Genomic DNA, 13,254 nt, shown 5'->3' with positions numbered 1-13,254 from the left:
AACACAAAAGGATCCATTTTGGGGACCAAAAATCACAAGATTTTGCTTTCCAGTATTCTGGCCATCCAGGAAATAAGTTTTGGTGCGATGGCCAGATCATGAGTTACTTTGGTGTCACAAATGATTCTTGGAGACATTACAAAGCCAGATTTGTTGCATCATAGGAGCTAACGGTACAACAGATGTAGACTGAGTTTGTGGAGAACTGTGGCACCATATGGGCCTTGATCATGGAGTTCTGGCAATTCCCAGTCCCACACAATTATCATAACCCCATATGATGGAGTAACATTTTAAAAGCCCTCTCCATGCCCATGTTGATATATACAGCCTTATTTGTTAGATTCCTGATTTTTAAGGTACCCTGACATATTTAAATCTTCCATTTACCATACCTCGTGTGCCCTCCCATGTTTTCTGGAAAAACAGCAAAACTCAAAATTGCTATCTGCCGCTGTGCAGTAACTATAATTATATGGGGAAACCAAAAGGAACTCTCTCAATAAGAACAGATCTAAAGTTATCAGTGCCTTTTTTAAAAAACAAAGATAACTGATGAATGAAATTAATTGAATCCATAGACTTTTAAGGCCAAAAGGGGCTATTTTGGTTATCTAGTCTGATCTGCATATCACAGGCCAAAGAACCTAATGACAACTCTTTTCTTGATTAATTAGTTTCATGTCTGCTAGGTGCAAATACTGAGTATTATTAATGAATACTAAGAAAGAAAACACTGTGCCTGTCACTTTGCTTTAGAGCTGGTCTTTCTCATCTTAAACAGGAGAAGTTGCATTACATAGTATACTTCTTCAGCTTGCACAGTCAATAAGAAAATAAGCTCAAAGGCCCTTATCCAGCAAAGTACTTAAGCTCTTGAGTAATCCCATTGACCTTGCTGGGGATACTCACATGCTTAAAGTTAGGGACATCCACAAGTGCCTTGGTGAATCAGACCCCAAAGAAGGGCAACCACTTTGTCTCCCTCTTTCTCTACTTATGGCCATGATGGTCCTAGGTATGTGTGTAGGTTCTCCCCTAACCCACTCAACTCCAGCTTCAGTAAATTAGTTCTAATTAACAATCATTCTAATACTACTAGTAAACTGATTCCATTTTTATTGACCACATCAAGGACTTCTTGTGCCTCTTCCCCATTTTATAAAACCAGCTCTCGGAGACAAATGTATTAGCCATTGCATTGCATTAAAATTGTGCTAGTTACTATGTTGGTCACAAACCGATCCCAGATTGTACCTTCAACACAAACTGCACATGACAGCTAAAACATAGTCAGTGGATTTTCTCTTAGTGTTATCTTTAATCTGCCCTTTCCACCTCTTCCTAGACTTCATTTTAATTGAATTTAAAATTGACATTTCCCCTGCACTGTTTCCTGTCAGGTGCCCTAATGAGGTTTCCAGTCAATGGTAGTATCTTGACAGCAGAGTGTAGCATTTCCTGTCAAGCTGGTTATCATTGTGCCACCTGTTTCAGGCCAAACAAAACTAACACTATACAGTATAATCACCTCTGGATGGACTAACACAACACCAATTAACACTAATGCCTGGGGCTGGTGATGGTGACATTACATCCTAATTTGATTTATTTAGAATAAATAGGAGTGTTTACCAATTTCCTCTTAGGCACCCTCAGTATAATTTAGAATTTAAATTAGGGCTGTCAAGAAATTAAAAAAATTAATCATGATTAATTGCACTGTTAAACAATAATAGAATATAATTTATTTAAATATTTTTGGATGTTTTCTACATTTTCAAATATATTGATTTCTATTACAACACAGAATACAAAGTGTACATTGCTCACTTTATATTTATTTTTATTACAAATATTTGCACTGCAAAAAACAAAACAGTATATTTCAATTCACTTAATACAAGTACTGTAGTGCAATCTCTTTATCATGAAATTGAACTTACAAATGTAGAATTTTGTACAAAAAAATCTGCATTCAAAAATAAAACAAAACAACGTAAAACTTTAGTGCCTACAAGTCCACTCAGTCCTATTTCTTGTTCAGACAATCGCTCAGACAAAGAAGTTTGTTTACATTTACAGGAGGTACTGCTGACTGCTTCTTATTTACAGTGTCACCTGAAAGTGAAAACACGCTTTCGCATGGCACTGTTGTAGCCAGCATCACAAGATATTTACTTGCCAGATGAGCTAAAGATTCATATGTCCCTTCGTTCTTAAACTGCCATTCTAGTGGACATGCGTCCTCTGATGATGGGTTCTGCTCAATAACAATCCAGAGCAGAGCGGACCAACGCATGTTCATCATCTGAGTCAGATGCCACCAGAGAAGGTTGATTTTTTTTAAGTGGTTTAGGTTCTATAGTTTCCGCATTGGAGTGTTACTCTTTTAAGACTTCTGAAACCATCCTCCACACCTCATCCCTCTCAGATTTTGGAAGGCACTTCAGATTCTTTAACCTTGGGTTGAGTGTTGTATCTATTCACAGAAATCTCACATTTGGACCCTCTTTGCATTTTGTCAAAACTGTTGTGAAAGTGTTCTTAAAACAAACATGTGTTGGGTCATCATCCGAGACTGCTATAACATCAAATATATGGCAGAAAGTGGGTAAAACGGAACAGGAGACATACAATTCTCCCCCAAGGAGTTCAGTCACAAATTTAATTAACACATTTTTTTTAACAAGCATCAGCAGCATGGAAGCATGTCCTCTGAAACTGTGGCCAAAGCATGAAGGGGCATATGAATATTTAGCATATGTGGCTCGTAAATACCTTGCAACTCCAGCTACAAAAGTGCCATGCAAACGCCTGTTCTCACTTTCAGATGACACTGTAAATTAGAAGTAGTCAGCAGTACCTCCCATAAATGTAAACAAACTTGTTTGTCTAAGCGATTGTCTGAACAAGAAGTAGGATTGAGTGGACTTGTAGGCACTAAATTTTTATATTGTTTTGTTTTTCAGTGCAGTTATGTAACAAAAAATAATCTACATTTGTAAGTTCAACTTTGAGAATAAAGAGATTGCACTACAGTACCAGTATGAGGTTAACTGAAAAATACTATTTCTTTTACCATTTTTACAGTGCAAATATTTGAAATCTAAAATAATAATGTAAAGTGAGCACTGTATACTTCGTATTCTGTGTTGTAATAGAAATCAATATATTTGAAAATGTAGAAAAACATCCACAAATATTGAATAAATTTCAATTGATATTCTATTGTTTAACAGTGCAATTAGTCACGATTAATTTTTTAAATTGCAGTTAACTTTTTTTAATTAATCGATTAATCCACAGCCCTAATACAAATATTTAAAAAAATCCTTCCATTATGCACAGTCTTTCCTTCCATGGAAATGGAACATTTCCATCCCATATAACCAGACATTTTAGAACAGTCCTCCCTCTCTAACTACTAACCACCCATGTCATTCTTCCCCATTGGCAAATGCTCAGAAGAAAGAGGAGCGCTGCTGCATCCCTTGAAAGTCACTTGATTCTGGCTCTCTCAGACCAAGAGGGGAAGTGGGTTCCAAAGCCAAGAGGGCTCATAGAAAATGCCCTGGATAGGAAGATTCTCTAGAAGATAGAGCACTGGATTGTGACTCAAGAGACCAGGATTCAATTCCTGGCTCAGCCACAGGCTTCCTATGTGAGCTAGCGCAGGTCATTAATCAACCCTGTGCTTCAGTGCCCATCTGTAAAATGGAGACAGTATTTCTCTACTCACAGGGTCCTATGAGGATAAAACCCATTAATGATTCCATAACATGGTGATACGGGTGAGATAAAGTACCTAGACAGATAGCAGCCTCCTCTCACACCAGTACCAAGTGCAGCCATATCACATAGGGAGAGAAGTGATCTCCCTGGTTGGTCCTAAGCCACTTAGGGCTTTACAGGGTAAATCAGCATCTTAAACTAATCAATAATATGTATTAAACTGATACCTAACATTGTCAAGTCAGATTTGTGGAACAAGGGAGAAGAGAGTATAGAGTTTGTGATGGGATGGTATCCCTTTAAGAGCAGAGCAGCCTGGGAACCTTCTCGAAGTTAGAAAAGCAGAGAGTTAGCAGAGGGAAAGTAGAGTAGGGCAGGTTCTGGTGAAGGAAAAATATGCAGAGACTACACTAAAGACCCTAGTTTGGAGATAGGGATTGTTCCTAATTTTTCCCTCTACTGAATGGTATTTGCTTCTCTTTGTTGTTGCTAACAGTAGGTATGTGATCATTTAACCCTTGAATCATGGCAGTTCTTAAATTCTGTAATCCAGGTGACTTTATGTCATACCTAGTCAGAGAAATGGAAATAATAAAGTAACTGCTGCCTTAAAGGATGTTGAATTCCCATGTCAATCACACTCATAAAACCAGGTTTCAGAGTAGCAGCCGTGTTAGTCTGTATTCGCAAAAAGAAAAGGAGTACTTGTGGCACCTTAGAGACTAACAAATTTATTAGAGCATAAGCTTTCGTGAGCTACAGCTCACTTCACTCATAAAACCAGTGACTAGAGCCTGACTAAATAAAATATATCCATTACAATGTATTTTGTAACATATCTTCTATTGAGGAAACACTCTGATTACATGCCTATTGTCTCTGCACGACTCACAAGTGTCTTTCTGGCATCTGTCCTATTATTCTCCAAATAAAATATTTTTCTTCAGCCCAGGAAGTTTGATTTTATTAAGCAATTGCTTAGCAATGCAAAATCTTCATAAGCAATTCATGAAGTCTCCAAGCTATAATTGGTACTGCCAGATTGCACAACAGAGTGTGAGAAATTAAACAAGTTGTCTTAATAGCACTTGTGTAATCAACTTATTTCGAAGGCTTGGAAAAAGAATAGAAGGCACTGCCATTTATTTAACGCTAAAAAAAAAAAGCCCCAACATTTTGACTTACCCTACTGATCAGGAAATTATCCCTATTGCTTGTGGCAAAGGTTCTCTCACTAGAAGTACTGTAAGTGGTTTAGTTACAGCCAAACAATAAAAACAGGTGCACAAGACTAAAGTTAATTTAACCTTACTGCCATCTTAACACGTCAGTATTTCAATATTTTTATTATAGTAGAGTCTAGAGATTCCAGCCAAGACTGGAGAACTTGGTTCCATTATTCTAGGCACTGTACAAATACATAGCAAGTGACCAATATCACCAGCCCAAAGTGTTAAAATAAATATGAATCAGGACCCCAAAATTCATGAGACTGGCTTAAAAACCATGAGATTTTAAAATAAGCTTGCCTCTTTTTGACCCGATTGGCCAGTCTAACTTTTGGGCTCTGGGGATGTTCCAGTTGGAAGTAGAAATTGATGGAGTCTGGAGTTTTCTCTGATGCAGTCTTGTTTATTTACAAGGAACATACAAAGTCCTGCGTCTCTGAACACAGGAGGAACAAAGAATAGACCCAAAAGCTCTTTCTCTAGATTTTTCTAGGGTCACACCATGCTTACAGGCTGCCACTTGATTTACTTGCTTTTTATCTTAGCCTCTCTTTCTGTTCTGTGTGTTCTGCCTGCATACACATCCCTCAGCGAAACTGTTCCACCGACCCAATCCAAAATTCCTGAGCAGGTTCACAAATCCTTTTTGTCTTAGGTACAGGATTTGTTATTAATACTGATAATTTTCTTAATTGAAGGGTATGTCTAGCCACACCAGTTATCAAAGAGGTTCGTGACCCAAGCTGTTATGAGTACCCCCTGAGCATAACAACAACAAACGTTGGGCTGTTTGGGGTTTCTCTCTCTCTCTCTCTCTCTCTCTCCTAGTTTCTGAGCCTTTCGGGTTCACATTTTCAAGGTTTCTTTCTACAATCATGAGAGCTACAAATGTATTTATTTTAAAATGAAAGCTAAGATTCTCACTTAAATCACAAGATTCTGGAAAACAGGGCTTAGAGAAAAAATATTGCAAGACTCATGATAATATCCTGCGAGTTGGCAATACTGAGAGAGAGTCCCTCTGCTGAAGATCTGTGTAATCTAAATGGACAAAGACAATAGGTGGGAAGAGACACAGAAGTACAGATGCCCTGATTCTGCAAACTTAACTTTACTACATGAGTAGCTCCATTCATTTCAAAGGAATTACTCATGGTAGTAAAGTTAAGCACGTGTGTGTTTGCAGGATCAGGACCAGAAAGATTAAATGACTTGCACAATGTCCATAAGTATTTACATGGGGAACAAATATTTAATAATGGGCACATCAATCTAGCAGAGGAAGGTATAACATGATCTAATGGCTGGAAGTAGAAGCTAAACAAATGCAGACTGGAAATAAGACGTAAATTTTTAACAGAGAGAGTAATTAATCATTGGAACAATTTTCCTAGGGTCATGGTGGATTCTCCATCACTGACAATTTTTAAATCACGATTGGATGTTTTTCTAAAAGATCTGCTCTAGGAGTTATTCTGGAGAAGTTCTATTGCCTGTGTTGCACAAGGGGACAGACACCATGGTCACAATGTTCCCTTCTGGCCTTGGAATTTATGACTCTCTGAGGTCACCCGTCAGGTCTATGGCAGAGGCAGGAATAGAACCCAGGTCTGTATGGTGCACTGTCTGAGACAACTGGATTGTGTTTTTCCATTTAAAAGATGCGATTCTTTCTATCCTCTCTCCACTCTTATTTTTTTTTTTAAAGGGCTGATCAAATGGTGCTGTAAATTTACTCCAAGTTCTCGGTGGGCTATTGCAATTCTAAAGGCAACTTAAAAAAAAAATCACACAATGGCTAAAAAATGTATACCTACTATACTTACAAACAACAGCTAAGATGACTAAAACTGAAAATTAGTGGGGAAACAATATTTTGTTGAGTTGGTTCACTTAGAGCATTTATTGATCGCACTGTGTGCCATTACAGTCTGTTTCACTGTTCCCCTTTTTAGTTACTCAGTTTCTGCCTGGCTGAAAAATGTAAACATCCTGTCAAAGTTCCTTCCCCACTCTGAACTCTAGGGTACAGATGTGGGGACCTGCATGGAAGACCCCCTAAGCTTATTCTTACCAGCTTAGGTTAAAAGCTGCCACACCAAAGTGTTACACAAAGAACAGGAGAAGTGCCCACCTGGAAACGTCTCCCACCAAAATATCCCCCCCCCAAGCACTACACCACCTTTCCTGGGGAAGGCTTGATAAAAGTCCTCACCAATTTGCATAGGTGAACAAAGACCCAAACCCTTGGATCTTAAGAACAATGAAAAGCAATCAGGTTCATAAAAGAAGAATTTTAATTAAAGAAAAGTAAAGAATCACCTCTGTAAAATCAGGATGGTAAATACCTTAGAGGGTAATCAAATTCAAAACACAGAAAGAAAAGGATTACTTGTGGCACCTTAGAGACTAACAAATTTATTTGAGCATAAGCTTTCATGAGCTACAGTGAGCTGTAGCTCACAAAAGCTTATGCTCAAATAAATTTGTTAGTCTCTAAGGTGCCACAAGTACTCCTTTTCTTTTTGCGAATACAGACTAACACGGCTGCTACTCCAAAACATAGAGAATCCCTCTAGGCAAAACCTTAAGTTACAAAAAGATACAAAAACAGGTATATACATTCCATTCAGCACAACTTATTTTATCAGCCATTTAAACAAAACAGAATCTAATGCATATCTAACTAGATTGCTTACTAACTCTTTACAGGAATTCTGACCTGCATTCCTGCTCTGGTCCCGGCAAAAGCATCGCACAGACAGAAAGAGCCCTTTGTTCCCCCTCTCCCCCCGCTTCAGCTTTGAAAGTATCTTGTCTCCTCATTGGTCATTTTGGTCAGGTGCCAGCGAGTTATCTTAGCTTCTTAACCCTTTACAGGTGAAAGGGTTTTTCCTCTGGCCAGGAGGGATTTAAAGGTGTTTACCCTTCCCTTTATATTTATGACACATCCAAAAACGGGAAAAAAATCTTGATTACTTATTTTCTTTTAATTTCAGGACATACTATTTAAAGGTTGCTCTGTCTTTAACTGGAATGGTTTTAAATAAGTCAACTTAACTACCTACACTGACTGCGTTCTTCTAACTACTCTGTCACAGTAACAGGAGCATCCCTGACCCCTCTCTCATCTCTCCAAGTCTATCCCCTTGGCCTCAGGCCTTGTGCCTTTACTTTTCCAATGTGGAACCCTGTGATTCTTCCACTCTTACACCAGTTCCCAGGCCACAGTACCCAGTGTACCAATCATGCTTGCACAGCAGATCCAACTGCAGTTCTTCACTTCAGCAGCAGTCTACGAACAGTGCATAATACAGTGACCCTAGCTAGCCGTCTTAAAACAAAGTACTGTTTAATCTTAACTACAGGAACAAAGGATAACAAAAGAAAAAGGGTTTTCAAACAAAAGGTTCACATGCATGTCTACCTTGCCTAGAGTTCTAGGAAGGTCTTCTGACAGAATATACCTCTGTATTCACACTCTACACACTATTGTAATAAAGTTTGTGCAATGAATACTTTGTGAGGTGGTATTTAAAAATTCATAACTTGCTGGTCAGTATTGTCCTGATAAAATGCGTGGCAACACTATGCAAAGTTCTAAGATTCTCCTGTATGGTATTATTAACACATGTTCCAAACCCCACAGCCGTGCCCAAACAGAAGTTGGCAAACAGATCTGCCATAAACAAAGAAATGTGTGCGCTGCTTAATTTGCATTTAAGCAGTAACCAGAGTCATCAAGCAGGAAAGATGCAAGCAGGAAAAATGAAGTTCAAACAGATTAAAAAAAACAGCAGGGAACATCCTTCCACGTAGACTCTTTGGCTCCTGGTTCTCAGCTGAAAATGTTTTTCAAGAGGGGGACTGAAACTATAAAAAGGAGGGACAAACACAGCAAGGCACTGCTCTCTCTCTATACCTTCCCATCGCATTCACTCCTGAAGTTCCTGAAGAGCGCTCCATGCTCCTGAAGAGACAAAGGAAACTGCCATTGGACTCTGGTGGTGGAGTCATGACCTAAAGAGCCTGATCAGTAAGACTACTGAAAGAATGTGGTGAGAAAACTTGGCTTTGAATCTAATGTAGTTTGTTAAATTAGGTATCACTAAGCGTTTTATCTTGAATTATTTTGTAACCATTTCTGACTTTTCCGACTCATTACACATACTCACTTAAAATCTCTCTTTTTCCAATTGAGAATGCAGTTTCCACAGAATCAAAATTTTCCATTTTTCATCACACATCTAAATCAAATATTTTGTTGATTAAACCCATGTTTCATTTAGAGCAGACAAAATTTTGAATTTCTCCCCCAGGCAACTTCCACATTTTATTTTGTCCCAAATTGGAGCAAAATGTCAAAATGTTTTGTTTCAACATATGCAATCAAAACAAGACATTTTGACACTCCCAGATCAAATGGTTTAACTTCAGTTTGTTGAAATGATCTGAAACACTCCATTTTGAGTCAATTTAACATTAAATTGCATTTTTCCATTGTGACATCACCTTATGGGAGTTGTAATTCAGGAGCTGGATACTACTATTCTCCCTTACGGGCCAGGCTCCCTGGCTGGACTACATTTCCCATAATGCACTCGGAGTCATACGACTCCCATGATGCACCACACACAGAGTCAGAGGGGAGTGCCCATTTTGCATTATGGGAGATGAAGTCCTCCAGGAAGCTCAGCCCATATGAGAGAATGGGTGCCTGAACTACATCTCCCAGGAGGCAGTGCATGGATTAGGAAATACAACAATTTAATGTTTTGCTGAACTGATGCAGAACAAAACACTTCAGCTGAGTTCAAAACAAAATATTCTGATTCAGGTGGAATCAACCTGAAACTCCCAGTTGTGAATTGCCTTTTGGTTTTACCCTTTTGAGAGACTTTAACATGCATATCCTTCTAAGATAATCAAACTTGATGCTCCCACAGTGCTTTGAGAGATAAAAGTTTGTGCCAGATTCCGATTTCCTTACTGCCGGTGGAAATCCAGGGTAATTTAATTGTTGCAGATGTTTTAGATAAGATAGTCTAGATAGGCTTCACCACAGTAAACCCAGACTCATATAGATGAAGCTTATCTCTGCTTCAAGCCAGGGTAAGCTGTATTGGTATAATTCACGGTTTACACTGGTGCAGATACACTAATGTAGCTAGACCAATGCTATTCCCCTAAGGTAGGCAAGGCCTCAGGGTTTATTCCACTATCAACGAAATCAGAACCTGGCATACTAACACCACCATTGCGAGTTAAGGAAGTATCACTGTACCCATTGTACAGGTGGGAAAGTTGATGCTTAGCATTTAAATGACTTGCCCAAGGCCACAGGGACAATCAATATCAGAACTAACAATAGAACTCAGGGGTCTGATCATCCCATCGGTTACCCACACTCAACGCTCCTTCATTTCAATGGGGGTTATGCACACAAAACTAACAGCTTGATGGGGCCTCAGGAGTAATGAAGGGGCCTCACAGATCTCTTGGCTGCTCTCTCATAGACTTAATGGGAGAGCCAGAACTTCTTTGCCAAAAGCAAGGAGATTCGAATTAAAAAGGGCAGGAGAGCTTGCTGGAAAGTGATAGGGAGAGAAAAATTACAGGAGAAAAGGTGAGAGAGAAGGTGGGGAGTGAGAGCAGCAAATGTACAGAGCCAATAAGAACAACCTAAAGGACTGGGAAAAGAGCTGCTATCATTTTAAAAACCACCACCGTTCCTAGCTGCTCCTTTGACAAAGTCCTGGGGAATCCAAACACAGTCACTGAAAATTCTAATACACTGATGACCAATGGAGATTTTAGAGGGTTCTTTTTCTTTTAAATATCAATATCAACCAAGCATATTCAAATTCAAACAGAACTGCTGTAAGAAATAATAAATGCCTTTAAGGAGGCATGGGGAATTCACAGGGGCCCAACAGGAAATAATGTCTGCTTGCTTATTTTGGCTCATTAGTATACAAAACAGTTAACAGGTTCATTAAATGGCCTTGTCATTATCCTACAATGCTGTGCAGTATATGCAGAGAAAGACCTGCATTTTAGGCTCACTAAATGTCTACTCTTTAGAAAAACAGTACATTTTGTAAAGAGCTGGCCGGAAAAGGTAAAATCTTGGCTCTGGGTTCCCATTTTCTGGACAGTTTGGGTCTGGAAATACCTTGGAGAGGATACATCTGGCCTCTGGTGGGCATAAATCATCACCACTTCAACAGGGACCTCTGGCCAATTAAGGTCTGGTGCTGACAGGCTCCTCACCAAGGAAGATGGCTGTGAGGAAGTGAAGCAATTTCTTATGTCATGTTCCCTCCTTCTTCCGTTGCCATCCTGGGCTCTCCCGCGGAACATTTATTTATTTGGGAGCCTCGAAGCAAATGTCACAGAACCTTCAAGTCGTGTAGGTATGCCCAATAAAACCTGACCAGTCTGTCTGCATAGTGCTTCTGACCCTGTCCTCCACAAGCCTCATTAAGAAGAAAAGGGGGCTGTGCAGAAAGTTACTCCTGCAAATCTACCTCTGCAACAGGGGCCCGATCCACCATTGAAGTCAATGGAAAAACTCACGAGATCAGGATCAAAATGAGCATGATAGATGGGCCACAAGAAAAGGAGGTGAGGTCAGGCAACAGGGGAAGTAATCATAGAAGAGCTGTTCTGTCTGGCATTTCCTCATTTCAACACCATTCCATACTTATTCTTGTTCAAAGAAGCATTGACTCTTTTCTTCCAATAAGGGATCTCCAAAAAAATGCAGCCATTGCCCTACTATCCAATGGTAGCACAATGATGGAACGGGCTGTACTACTAAAGGTAAGGAGGGTAAGCTGAGAGGAATGCATAGGAAGAGCTCCTCTGTATGGTCGGAGGGGAACTAATAGGCTATGACACTTTGTAGTCTATAGATATGCACTCTCTCTTTTGTAGCCTATGGCCCCATCACCCGTGGTGCCTATGGTGGCAGAGGGAACGTGCCCAAACAGTGACTCTGTCAAGGCCAATCCTGCTTGCTTATATAAACATGAGGACAAGAAATTTATCCAGAGGGAACTCAGAGGCCATAGCTCTTCCAGTCGGAATAGTCTTTGGGCATGTATTGTACCAGATGCTGCTAGATTAGTTTAGAAACCATTACTTTATTTCCTTCAGATAATAACACCTCATAAAGCCAAAAACAGAACATTTTAGCCGTGATGAGGGGCTGGGGTTGCAGTGGGATTCCTATTATCTTCCACTCTTATTTATTCATGTTTGGGCTGGGGGGAAAAAAAAAACTGATTCAGTTCATCAAATGGGCAAAGGAAATTATTTCAACCTTTAACGAATCATAAATACTGTATTTAAAATATAGCTGTCACCAATACAGTTCTGGTCAACGATCTGAAAAGAACTTACAATTGATTTTATATTAGAGAGATCCTTTTACAAACCAATGTGGGCAGAAATGGCAAATGGAAAAAAAGATCAGTAGTAAATATGATAAACAAGTACCTTTCCTGTGACATTTTTATAGATAAGCAATTTGGATACGCAAGGAGAAATAATCATGTTTTACAAGTACCTTTCCTGTGAAATTTTTATAGATAAGCAATTTGGATACGCAAGGAGAAATAATCATGTTTTACATATGTATGGCCTTGGACTGAATTTTTGTTCTGATGAGCACTATTCTCTCATTTTGCAGACCCCTAATACAAATATGAAGGCATTCACTGCGTTGTAGTCAAAGAAAGCAAACCTGTAATAAGAGTTTGGAATGACTGGATATATGGGTACATACATTGGTCTAGAGGTACCATATGGCACCACATACAATACATAGAGATTGTCTAGGGTGGTAGGTCTAGGTAGGTTTGGGTGATATAGGCCCTTTGAGAAGAAGGGAGTAACAGAACAGAGAAGGAAAGAGCCAGGATTTGTAAGGATCAAGAGGGACTTGGCGAAGACCCTACATGGGGAGTGTACAGATCTCATTTCAATGATTTGCAGCAATGTCCTCTCAACAGTGAGATGTGCAGAGCAGACTCCTGAGTTATGGCAGATGGTGGAAAGGCACAATGCACACCATTGCTTTCATCATTTGAAAGCCACTACAATAACAAGCACTAAATGCACCAGCAGTAGCATCAAATTAAAAGTCTATCGTGAAATGAATTGCAATTTGTCTGCTTGCCCTCTGGGATTTTGCAAACTAATGCTCTTAAGTACCTTAATGACAGAACTTTCAATTGTTTTCTTGGCCACCATTGTTTTCATTGTGTCCAATTTTTAAACCCAA

General features: G+C 39.3%; 1 protein-coding gene and 1 long non-coding RNA gene across 3 annotated transcripts in view; both read right to left on the bottom strand.

The window, feature by feature from the left end:
- TMCC3 (transmembrane and coiled-coil domain family 3) overlaps positions 1-13,254 on the bottom strand; it is a 226,204-nt gene that overhangs the window by 159,058 nt on the left and 53,892 nt on the right. The gene's annotated exons all lie outside the window — the stretch shown is intronic.
- LOC122455742 lies at positions 7,862-9,652 on the bottom strand. The gene is made up of 3 exons (XR_006274193.1): positions 9,477-9,652; positions 9,140-9,211; positions 7,862-8,934 (listed from the first exon to the last, which is right to left on the bottom strand). It is a non-coding gene; the product is annotated as an uncharacterized LOC122455742 (long non-coding RNA).

Source organism: Dermochelys coriacea, chromosome 1, assembly GCF_009764565.3.
Source record: "Dermochelys coriacea isolate rDerCor1 chromosome 1, rDerCor1.pri.v4, whole genome shotgun sequence".
NCBI classification, from domain to species: Eukaryota; Metazoa; Chordata; order Testudines; family Dermochelyidae; genus Dermochelys; species Dermochelys coriacea.
This window is presented reverse-complemented; position numbering and strand designations above follow the sequence as displayed.